This window comes from Dendropsophus ebraccatus, chromosome 8, assembly GCF_027789765.1.
Source record: "Dendropsophus ebraccatus isolate aDenEbr1 chromosome 8, aDenEbr1.pat, whole genome shotgun sequence".
NCBI classification, from domain to species: domain Eukaryota; kingdom Metazoa; phylum Chordata; class Amphibia; order Anura; family Hylidae; genus Dendropsophus; species Dendropsophus ebraccatus.
In genome coordinates this window covers 17,481,753-17,494,196 of record NC_091461.1, presented here as the reverse complement: position 1 = coordinate 17,494,196, position 12,444 = coordinate 17,481,753, and the positions used below count along the sequence as shown (strand labels likewise).

General features: G+C 46.2%; 1 protein-coding gene across 4 annotated transcripts in view; it reads left to right on the top strand.

Annotated features, from left to right (window-relative positions):
- Positions 1–12,444, top strand: part of LOC138798430 (killer cell lectin-like receptor subfamily G member 1) — an 85,877-nt gene that overhangs the window by 21,475 nt on the left and 51,958 nt on the right. The window lies entirely within an intron of this gene.

Genomic DNA, 12,444 nt, shown 5'->3' with positions numbered 1-12,444 from the left:
TTCGGCAAGTTAGACTAATCATACCTGCTGATAGCCCCCTATAGTGCCCGGGACGCTAAGGAGAAAGGTATGTGTCTTACCTTCCTCCTCGGCACTGGTCCCGGGCTGTAACACACATACCTCCTCAGCGTCTCGGATGCTATAAGGGGCTATCAGCAGGTTAGACTTGTCTAACCTGCTGATAGTTTCCCTTTAAAGCGACTCTGTACCCACAATCTGTCACCTCCTAAATTGCTTGTACCTGCGGATAGCTGCTTTTAATCCAAGATCTGTCCTGGGGTCCGTTCGGTAGGTAATGCAGTTATTGTCCTAAAAAACAACTTTTAAACTTGCAGCCCAGTGCCAAACGGCCATGGCCTAGAGTGACTATGCATTAGGCTGGCACAACCTCTCTGTCTCTCCTCCCTGCCCTCTTCATCATTAGGAATGACCCAGGCAGATTGTCTCCTATTAATCACCTGTGTGAACACTGCACATGGGCTGGATCGTAAAGGCACCTGTGCAGTGTTCACTGCAGAGGAATAGGAAAAATGATGAAGAGGGTGGGAGGAGGGACTGAGGGGTGGTGCAAGGTTAGGGCACAGACACTCTAGGCCATGATAGTTTGACACAGGGCTGCAAGTTTAAAGGTTGTTTTTTAGGACAATAACTGCATCACCTGCCGAACGGACCTGCAGTGTCCCAGCTCATAGGTTCTTTTCTTTTTAAAAGTATTCTGTTAGTTTAAGTGCTGGAAAAGTGTAATAGACACTGCAAGTGGCAACCTGGGGCTTGGTTACCGCAGACCCCAAAACAGATCTTGGATTAAAAGCAGCTATCCAAAGGTACAAGTGGTTTGGGGGGGGGGGGGGGGGGGGACAGATTGTGGGTACAGAGTCCCTTTAAGGATGAATATGTTTCCTTATGTTATACAGTACTTTAGCAAAATGCTTTTTTTCCCCTTTATCAAAGTGTACAGAAGTTTTACATAAGAGAAATGGAAGTTACTTTATATATATTTTTTACATTTAATGTAACTTTTTTAACCAAATAAATGTATTAACACAACCTTCAGAACGATATGACCACTTACCTGTTAGCATTATCGTGTTTGTTACTTAGATAAATATTTCTCATGAATACAGGGGGGAATTGTACATTTTCTGTTATATTTTTAGTTTGTCGCTTGTGTCCTCATGGTTGGCTTCTCCATGGAGATCAGTGTTATTACTTCTCGGATGTAACAGAGAGAACATGGAACCAGAGCCGGGATCAGTGTAAGATGATGGGATCTGATCTACTGGTCATAAAGGACAAGGAACAGCAGGTATGGGCTCTGTGTCCGTGTATAAGGATATTATAGGACTAGAGAACCAACTCCATGTATATATCTAATAGGATGAATTATTTATTACAGGAGTTTATACAGAGAATTCTCAGTCAACACGGGGGAGGTGAAAAATACTGGCTAGGACTTCACCATGATGGAGATGGCTGGAGATGGGTGGATGGAGAACAATATACCAGCAGCCTGTAAGTGACTCCTGACACCAGTGTAAGGGTGCGTTCACACCTACAGGATCTGCAGCTGATTTTCTGCTGCAGATCCGCAGCAGATTTCATTTAAATAACTGAACACAACATTAAATCTGCACCAACAAATCTGCTGCAGATCCTGTAGGTGTGAATGCACCCTAAGGTGGAGTAAACTGCAAGCAATCTACATTTACCCCATACACAATTGTATTGTTACATTTTACACTGTTTCTGACTACGTTGAAAATTGCTTTAAACAAACTTTATATAATCCAATAAAAATAATGTGCTAATGGTTACCTCTATAACACTTAGGGGGAGATTTATCAAAGGGTGTAAAATTTAAACTGGTGCAAACTACCCACTACAACCAATCACCGCTCAGCTTTAGGCAGTGCTGAAAGGAAAGCTGAGCTGTGATTGGTTGCTGTGGGCAGTTTGCACCAGTCTAAATTTTACACCCTTAAATCTTCCCCTTAGACTATATATATATATATATATATATATATATATATATATATATATATATATATATATATAGAGGCAGGCAGACAGGAAGTCAGTACTGTTGTTGAGACCATATGGATGGCCTAGGGAATCTGTGTAGCTCAGTAAGGAAAGTATAGGCAAGGAAACCTGCTCATGTAAAAAAAAAAAAGTCAGAGTCAGAGCCTGGTGTGTGTAGCCAATACAGAGCTACAGTGGGGCCAAATAAAGATAGGCCTACATAGCCAGGCTTAGGGGCCGTTGCAATTGTGACAACTGCACCACTTATAGTTACATCCCTGCATACCAGTGGCATAGATACCATGGAAGCAGACCACACAACTGCTATGGGGCCCATACAGCAGGAAGGTCCAGGCCCCACTCAGCAAAACATGGCCTGCCTCCATAGTAGCTACAGCCCTTCCGGCACAATCCACCCACCCCCACAGAGACACTACCTCATCGACTCCTGCACTCTAGTGTACCATGGGCCCTCAGGGACGCATAGAGAAGGTAAGAACCATCCTGTGTCTGTCTACTTAATCCTTCTTGTACTGCAGTGTGTAAGCGATCCAAAGTTCACTTACATGCTGCAACACAAAAAAGGGTTAAAATGCAGAAGACAAGGAGATCTCTGGTTCACAGGTCCTGCACTGATGACCTCCGACCTCTATTCTCAGGCTGCCACAATCAATTAGGAAAATGTGGGGAGCTCCATGCAGAGGTCAGGGGTTATCAGTGCAGGAGCATTAAAGCAGAGATCTCCATGTTTTCTGCTTTTTAATAATTTTTTGTGTTGCAGTACATAAGTAAAGTCACTTACACACTGCAGTACATAAGGAATTTAGCATAAGGTAGTCTGCTCCTGCACCTATGTATTTAACAATAAGAGCTCCTAATTGGTCCTTATAGTTAAATACGGAGATTTTTTTTTTTGTCTACATCACCAAGTATATATATATATATATATATATATATATATATATATATAGTGTACCGGGGCACAGTCTACCACCCAGGAGTCAGATATTGGGGAGCACCACGCGGTCACTTGACATGGTGAGCCAGGGGTGGGACCAGCTGTCCATCCCTGGATACACTGGCTTGGCACCACCACAAAAACAAGGAGTTGTAGTTGCTGCAGATGAGTAGTTTGTGCTGTAGAGCCACAGGTGTTTAACATGAGTGATGAAAGAGGCACTAAGAAACTTAAACAGAAAATAGTTTACTGTATCACTTTGAAGAACAGTACAGAATATCACAGAATATCTCGTGAATACAATAGACTTCTGTTTAAGGTCACAACCACTCTCGTAGGAGATAATACTCATAGAATTCTCACACATCAAGTCAAATCTAGAATCCACTGAATAGTGATAAGAGCTTGGACAATCTTTAGAAGACAATAGCTGTTTAAAATACTGAAATACACTTGAAGTACAATAGCTGCTTGAGATTCACTTGGATGATAGCAGTTGAGTTGGTTAGCAAAGCAAAACATAGGTTAGCAAAGATAGACTTTCAGTGGTTCAACGTGGGTAACTTAGGATGCTGTGGCTACAGACTAGGGGGCCTATTCAGATACTGGTTCAGCTGGGGCTGTTAGAGAAAAGTCCTGAATCCACAGGAAAATACACATCCGCCTACAATACCTCATGGGCATGGAATGACACATGATCAAGGAGTTCAGGCCCACCTAGTGGAAGAGCTAGTTATCTGGGAGACCCTCACTAGCAACTTTCAGTAGAAGACTCTGCCTTTGCACTAGTGACTTGCTTTGTACCTCAGTTACTTGTACAATCCTTCAGAGGTAGCAGAAGAGAAATAGTTCCCCAGCATGAAAAGGTTGGTCCCATATTCCACATGGAGCTCTATCCGGATATAGTTAGGATCTCTGGAGTTAGAAGAAATGAAGAAGGAGTCCTGCTGGGCCTGGAAGAATACTCGCAGCAGGCTCTCTGTAAATATACCCTTTCATACACTTACAATTCTACAAACTGAAAACTTTTGACCCATTAGTCCCATCCCAATATATATAACATAGACATATAGTACCGACCTATACTTGTTAAGAAAAAGACAGCGGATCCCGCTCTGGGACACAATATATGCAGTGCTTTGTGTGGGAAGGGGGGGCCCTGTACAGTTTTTTTGCTATGCGGCCCCATGAATCCTGGCTACACCCCGGCTGCGCACCGGCCATTACTGTGACTGTGGATATACCTGTAACCTGTGTCTGTCCTCCTCTGATTTCTCATCATTTCCTCTTGTTTTATTCCCTTGTTCCTCAGTTTCCAGATAAAGACACAACCATCAGGACGCTGCGTATCAGTGACCAGATCTTATTATCAGGACAACTGCAGAGCTAAATACAGATGGATGTGTATAAGGAAAGCTGTGAGGATCTGACCATCAGTATTATTATCACTATGGTAAAGAAACAGCATGGAGCCTGAGAGGACCTGGACATTATACCACAGGGAATGGGCAGGATACCATGGGCGTCTATGAATAGATTAGGTTGTCTTTTCAGGAAAAACATAACATGTCTGACCATAGGATATTCTTACTGTAATGTAACTATGTCACCTCTGCAGACTATTGTTCTTCTCCTCACCTTACTGTGTCCATGACCTGAATGACCTGTTTTTTTATTGTCTTAAGATAGTCCGGCAGAATGTTCTCCTTCCCGATCCCTTGTCTTAGAGGCTTCTGATGACTGTATTTTTGACCCCACTCATAGAAACATAGATGATACTCCCAACGAAAAGTGCTGTAGCACTCCAGAGAACGTCAAAAAGCAGGAGCGCTGTAGTACTTTTCTTTGGTCTTCCAGCTGTTTGTTATATGCTTAAAGGAGAAGTCTGGCCAAAATTATTTTTTTATATGTTATTACTTATGGAAAGTTATACAATTTTCTAATGTACATTAATTATGGGAAATGCTCATATACTGCTATTTCCCTTAATTTAGTGTATCAGGAAGTGTTAGAATTCTCTCAAAACCAGTGACGTCCAGGGTGTAATTCCTATGGAGTGTCCAACAGGGGGTGCTCTCTATATAGAAGTCAATGAGTACCATTGACTTCTATATATAGTGCACCCCTGCTGGACACTCCATAGGAATTACAGTGTATGTAATGTAATGTTATGCACTGTACTTTTGTGACTTCATGAATACATTTATGGAATACTTTGGGGAGCAAGTGTCCTTGCTCCCCAAAGTATCCCATAAATGTATTCAATGAATACATTTGCTGGGCACCGAGCAGGGAGGGAGAGAATTGCCATCTACCTCCCCCCTCCCTCCCTGCTCGGTGCTGGGAACATATACAAAGTACTACTCCCCCATTATCTGCAGATAATGGGGGAGTAGTACCTTTTGCTATCCCTATCACCGCCCGCGCCACCGCCACCACAGCTCACACAGGGGCTGCTTTTCATGTCCCCGGCCGCTCCCTCTCCTCCTCCCGGCTTCAAACTTACTATCGCGCCGCTGATTCCCCGCCGTCCGCGCCGCTCCTCACTATCCGGCCGGCCGCTGACTCCCTCCCGCCCGTTCGCACGCCCCGTTCCTCACACTATCTGGCCGCCGCTCTCTGCTCTTGCATGTCGCCCGCGTCAGCCCGCCCCCACCCCGGCCCCACCACGGGGGATATGAAAAGCAGCCCCTGTGTGAACCGTTTCCCACGTACCAGACCACAGCAGCTGTTCTCCTCCCCTGTACTACAGGGAATAACACAAGATCATGCAGACCCCGCTCTACTCAGCTCTGGGATACATTTCTGCCATCACTCACTGGATTACGCCTACCCAACCTGTCTGACTACTCTGTGTCCTCATACTCTGCATTCCCTCAGTCACCTCCAGGAGAATAACATGTAGTGGCCCTAAGCTACAGTTCACATTCTCTCTGCAGCCCACGTCCTCTTGTCCGCTGCCTCGTGCTCTTTCCATATGCAAACACTGTTGATCCAATGTGGTATCACCTCGGAGAGTATCTCAGTATATGAGGATTATCATCCTATCCAGGGCAGCATGTTAGTCCAAGGTGACGGGATAGACTAAAAGCTTCTTCTTTTTCTTCTGATTATCCCATCTTTTAGCTATTTGCCTTTGTCACAACCAACCTCTCAGTCATTCTCCTAGGATACCTTCTATTTTTTTGTAATCTTTGGCAAAAAAAATCTCTTGGTACTCTGGCAAAAATCTTTTTATTTCAAATCAACAGGATTCAGAAAGTTATATAGGTTTGTAATCAGGGCCGTTTTAATACATTGGTGGGCCCAGTGCACAGCCCTCAAGAGTGCCCCCCCCCCTTCCCTTTGGGCACATTGTATAATGTACTGAATTTGCCCCCACACTGTATCAGGAGCCCCAATATATACAGTAGTTACCTTATAACACTATTTCCACCATACAGTGATTACATATTACATTAAAACTGCACTAAACAAAACAGAAAGATATCACCAATTATACCATTACATAATACCGCCCTAACACTACAACCCTATAACAGAGTACAGTTACATCCAGTGACTCACCGGGGGCGTCTTCTCCGATCAGAGTCTGTCACCTTTTCTTTTTCTCTCCATCCAGCCTGGGCCACCTTGAAGTCTTCTCCTGGCTGTGAATCTTCTCTCTAGAATCTGCTAGACAAATATTTTAGGCTCCAACACATACAGTAGTTAGGTCCCTTGTACCCCTATACAGTAGTTACACCCCTCTGTACCCCTACATAGTTACACCCCTCTGTGCCTCCATAGTTTTAAGGTGTCCCTGTAGTATATAGACCCTCATGTGCTCCTCCAGTTATATACAGCCCTCCTGTGCGCTCCCCCATTAGTATATAGCCCCCCTATGCACTCTCCCCAGTAGTATATAGCCCCCCTGTGCTTTCCCCCAATAGTATATAGCCCCCCTGTGCTCTCCCCCATTAGTATATAGCCCCCCTATGCACTCTCCCCAGTAGTATATAGCTCCCCTGTGCTCTCCCACAATAGTATATAGCCCCCCTATGCTCTCCAATAGTATATAGCCCCCCTATGCTCTCCCACAATAGTATATAGCCCCCCTGTGCTCTCCCACAATAGTATATAGCCCCCCTGTGCTCTCCCCCCAATAGTATATAGCCCCCCTGTGCTCTCCCCCCAGTAGTATATAGCCCCCCTGTGCTCTCCCCCATAGTATATAGATCCCTGTGCTCTTCAATAGTATATAGCCCCCTGTGCCCCCCCCATAGTATATAGCCCCCTGTGCTCCCGAGTAGTATATAGCCCCCGTGCTCCCCCATAGTATATAGCCTCCTGTGCTCCCCCATAGTATATAGCCCCCTGTGCTCCCCAGTAGTATATAGCTCCCCTGTGCTCCCCCATAGTATGTAGCCCCCTGTGCTCCTCCATAGTATATAGCCCCCTGTGCTCCCCAGTAGTATATAGCCCCCTGTGCTCCCCAGTAGTATATAGCTCCCCTGTGCTCCCCCGTAGTATATAGCTCCCCTGTGCTCCCCCATAGTATATAGCTCCCCTGTGCTCCCCCATAGTATATAGCCCCCTGTGCTCCCCCATAGTATATAGCCCCCTGTGCTCCCCCATAGTATATAGCCCCCTGTGCTCCCCCATAGTATATAGCTCCCCTATAGTATATAGCTCCCCTGTGCTCCCCCATAGCATATAGCCCCCTTTGCTCCCCCATAGTATATAGCCCCTGTGCTCCCCAGTAGTATATAGCTCCCCTGTGCTGCCCCATAGTATATAGCCCCCTGTGCTCCCCCATAGTATATAGCCCCCTGTGCTCCCCAGTAGTATATGGCCCCCTGTGCTCCCCAGTAGTATATAGCTCCCCTGTGCTCCCCCATAGTATATAGCCCCCTGTGCTCCCCCATAGTATATAGCCCCCCTGTGCTCCCCCATAGTATATAGCTCCCCTGTGCTCCCCCATAGTATATAGCTCCCCTGTGCTCCCCCATAGTATATAGCCCCCTGTGCTCCCCCATTGTATATAGCCCCCTGTGCTCCCCCATAGTATATAGCCCCCTGTGCTCCCCCATAGTATATAGCTCCCCTGTGATTCCCAGTAGTATATAGCTCACCTGTGCTCCCCCATAGTGTATATAGCTCCCCTGTGCTCCCACATAGTATATAGCTCCCCTGTGCTCCCCCATAGTATATAGCTCCCCTGTGCTCCCCCATAGTATATAGCCCCCTGTGCTCCCCCATAGTATATAGCTCCCCTATAGTATATAGCTCCCCTGTGCTCCCCCATAATATATAGCCCCCTGTGCTCCCCCATAGTATATAGCTCCCTTTGCTCCCCCATAATATATAGCCCCCTGTGCTCCCCCATAGTATATAGCTCCCCTGTGCTCCCCCATAGTATATAGCCCCCTGTGCTCCCCCATAGTATATAGCCCCCTGTGCTCCCCCATAGTATATAGCCTCCTGTGCTCCCCCATAGTATATAGCTCCCCTGTGCTCCCCCATAGTATATAGCTCCCCTGTGCTCCCCCATAGTATATAGCCCCATGTGCTCCCCCATAGTATATAGCTCCCTGTGCTCCCCAATAGTATATAGCTCCCCTGTGCTCCCCAATAGTATATAGCTCCCCTGTGCTCCCCTATAGTGTATAGCCCCCCTGTGCTCCCCCATAGTATATAGCCCCCTGTGCTCCCCATAGAATATAGCCCCCCTGTGCTCTCCCCCATAGTATATAGCTCCCTGTGCTCCCCCATAGTATATAGCCCCATGTGCTCCCCCATAGTATATAGCTCCCTGTGCTCCCCAATAGTATATGTGCTCCCCCTGTGCTCCCCCATAGTATTTAGCCCCCTGTGCTCCCCCATAGTATATAGCCCCCCTGTGATCCCCCATAGTATATAGCCCCCTGTGCTCCCCAATAGTATATGTGCTCCCCCTCCCATATAACATTGAAAAAAACAAACACTTACTCACCTAGGTCCACACGTTCCTCTTCTCTTCCCTCTTGTGGCCGCACTTCCTGCGGTCACAAGAGGCTGTACTCCCCTTACCCTCGCGCCGACGCTCCAGTGACGTTGGGCGCTAGAGGGAGAGTGCAGCCTCTTGTGACCGCAGGAAGTGCGGCCACAAGAGTGACTGACAGGGAGGGAGCCAATGGCTCTCTCTCTGTCAGTGTCGCTGCCGCTGCAGCGCTGAAGTGCCGCAGCAGCAGCGGGCGAGCGGAGGCAGCGGCGGACGGGGGGGCCCTGCAGGGGGCGCCATGGAGGGGTAAGTAGATTACCCATCCATGGCGCTCCACCCTGACAGGCTGGTGGCCGGAGCCCTGTGCGACCGCACTGGTCGCACATAGCAACGGCCGGCCTGCTGGGGGGGCCCCTTTAACCAGTGGGCCCGGTGCACGTGCACCATGTGCCCTCTGGTTAAAGCGGCCCTGTTTGTAATTTACTTCTATTTAAAATTCTCAAGTCTTTCAATAGTTATCAGCTGCTGTACAGTTAGAGTCAGAAATATTTGGACAGTGACACAATTTTGGCGAGTTGGGCTCTGCATGCCACCGCATTGGATTTGAAATGAAACCTCTACAACAGAATTCAAGTGCAGATTGTAAAGTTTAATTTGAAGGGTTGAACAAAAATATCTGATAGAAAATGTAGGAATTGTGCACATTTCTTTACAAACACTCCACATTTTAAGAGCTCAAAAGTAATTGGACAAATAAACATAACCCAAACAAAATATTTTTTTTTCAATATTTGGTTGCGAATCCTTTGGAGGCGATCACTGCCTTAAGTCTGGAACCCATGGACATCACCAAACGCTGGGTTTCCTCCTTCTTAATGCTTTGCCAGGCCTTTACAGCCGCAGCCTTCAGGTCTTGCTTGTTTGTGGGTCTTTCCGTCTTACGTCTGGATTTGAGCAAGTGAAATGCATGCTCAATTGGGTTAAGATCTGGTGACTTGGCCATTGCAGAATGTTCCACTTTTTTGCACTCGTGAACTCCTGGGTAGCTTTGGCTGTATGCTTGGGGTCATTGTCCATCTGTACTATGAAGCGCCGTCCCATCAACTTTGCAGCATTTGGCTGAATCTGGGCTGAAAGTATATCCCGGTACACTTCAGAATTCATCCTGCTACTCTTGTCTGCTGTCATCAATAAACACAAGTGACCCAGTGCCATTGAAAGCCATGCATGCCCATGCCATCACGTTGCCTCCACCATGTTTTACAGAGGATGGGGTGTGCCTTGGATCATGTGCTGTTCCCTTTCTTCTCCAAACTTTTTTCTTCCCATCATTCTGGTACAGGTTGATCTTTGTCTCATCTGTCCATAGAATACTTTTCCAGAACTGAGCTGGCTTCTTGAGGTGTTTTTCGGCCTGTCTATTTTTGGAATTGATGAAGGGTTTGCATCTAGATGTGAACCCTTTGTATTTACTTTCATGGAGTCTTCTCTTTACTGTTGACTTAGAGACAGATACACCTACTTCCCTGAGAGTGTTCTGGACTTCAGTTGATGTTGTGAACGGGTTCTTCTTCACCAAAGTGTGCGGCGATCACCCACCAGTGTTGTCTTCCGTGGACGCCCAGGCCTTTTTGAGTTCCCAAGCTCACCAGTCAATTCCTTTTTTCTCGTACCCGACTGTTCATTTTGCTCCTCCAAGCATGTCTGCTGTCTCTCTGATGGATTTTTTTCTTTTTTTTCAGCCTCAGGATGTTCTGCTTCTCCTCAATTGAGAGTTCCTTTGACTGCATGTTGTCTGGTCACAGCAACAGCTTCCAAATGCAAAACCACACACCTGGAATCAACCCCCGACCTTTTACCTACTTCATTGATTACAGGTTAACGAGGAAGACGTCTTCAGAGTTAATTGCAGCCCTTAGAGTCCACTGTCCAATTACTTTTGGTCCCTTGAGAAAGAGCAGGCTATGCATTACAGAGCTATGATTCCTAAACCCTTTCTCCGATTTGGATGTGGAAACTCTCATATTGCAGCTGGGAGTGTGCACTTTCAGCCCATATTATATATAGAATTGTATTTCTGAACATGTTTTTGTAAACAGCTAAAATAACAAAACTTGTGTCACTGTCCAAATATTTCTGACCCTAACTGTATGTCCTGTAGGAAGTGGTGTATTCTCTCCAGTCTGACACAGTGCTCTCTGCTGCCACCTCTGTCCATGTCAGGAACTGTCCAGAGCAGGAGAGGTTTTCTATGGGGATTTGCTACTCCTCTGGACAGTTCCTGACATGGACAGAGGTGGCAGCAGAGAGCACTGTCAGACTGGAAAGAATACACCACTTCCTGCAGGACATACAGCAGATGATAAGTACTGGAAGAGTGGAGATTTTTAAATAGAAGTGAATTAAAATGGTGCAATACAAATTTTAACAAAACATTTAGCCACATTGGACCCTATTAAAGTCCATCAGAGCTACAGGGGAAAAGATAAGTTAAAAAAAAAAGTTTTCTAAGTATAAACCCCAGAAAGACACATCAAAGGCTTTGATTAGTCGGAGTCTTTGTGCAGGACCAGCACTGATCTCCAGATATTACCGGGGGAAGCAAGTGGCAGCCATTTCACTACACAGCTCAGCTCGCAATCTGTCTCGGACAGAGAGCGAGTGGGAGGGGTCATGGGGAGCTGGGGGAGGGGATTCCCGGATGATCCTTAGATCTGGGCTGGCTATCGAAGAGACCTGGAGAGTGACAGTCTGCTGCTCCTGTTCCCATTACTCGGAGCGACATGCAACAGACAGTCGCTAATGTGATTGGGATTTTTCAACCTGTTGATGGAGGGGGGGGGGTTATTACTGCAAGGTGCATAGTTGCCAATATTTAAAACATTTTTCGCGTTAAAAAGGGGTGTGGCTTATTGTGAGTGTGGTCTTGTTTGGTGTGGCCTATCATGGATGTGGGTTCAAAATTTTCCAGTTAGAAATTATAGTCAGAACAACACACAAGGATTACACACACCAGTATTAGTTCCCCAGTATATTACACACCCCAGTATTAGGTCCCCAGTATATTACACACCCCAGTATTAGGTCCACAGTATATCACACACCCCAGATTCAGGTCCCAAGTAGATTACATACCCCACTCAGAGCAGGCTGAGACTCAGAGATAGCATTCTACTGACTGTACATACTGGTAGTTTGTACCCATATGATGCAGCTGCACCCCATATCATCATACTACTACCCCCTTCATTCTACTGCTCCTCCGTTATCATACTACTACCCCCTTTATCCTCCTGCCCTTCCATCATCATACTACCACCCCCTTCATCATCATCATATTACTACCCCTTTATCATCCTTCTGCCCCTCCATTATCATACTACTATCCTCTTCATCATACTATTTCCCCCTTCATCCTCCTCCTGTCCCTTCATCATCATACCAGTACCCCTTTCAGCATCCTCTTGTCCTTTCATCTGTATTTAAAAAAAGAAAAGCTATA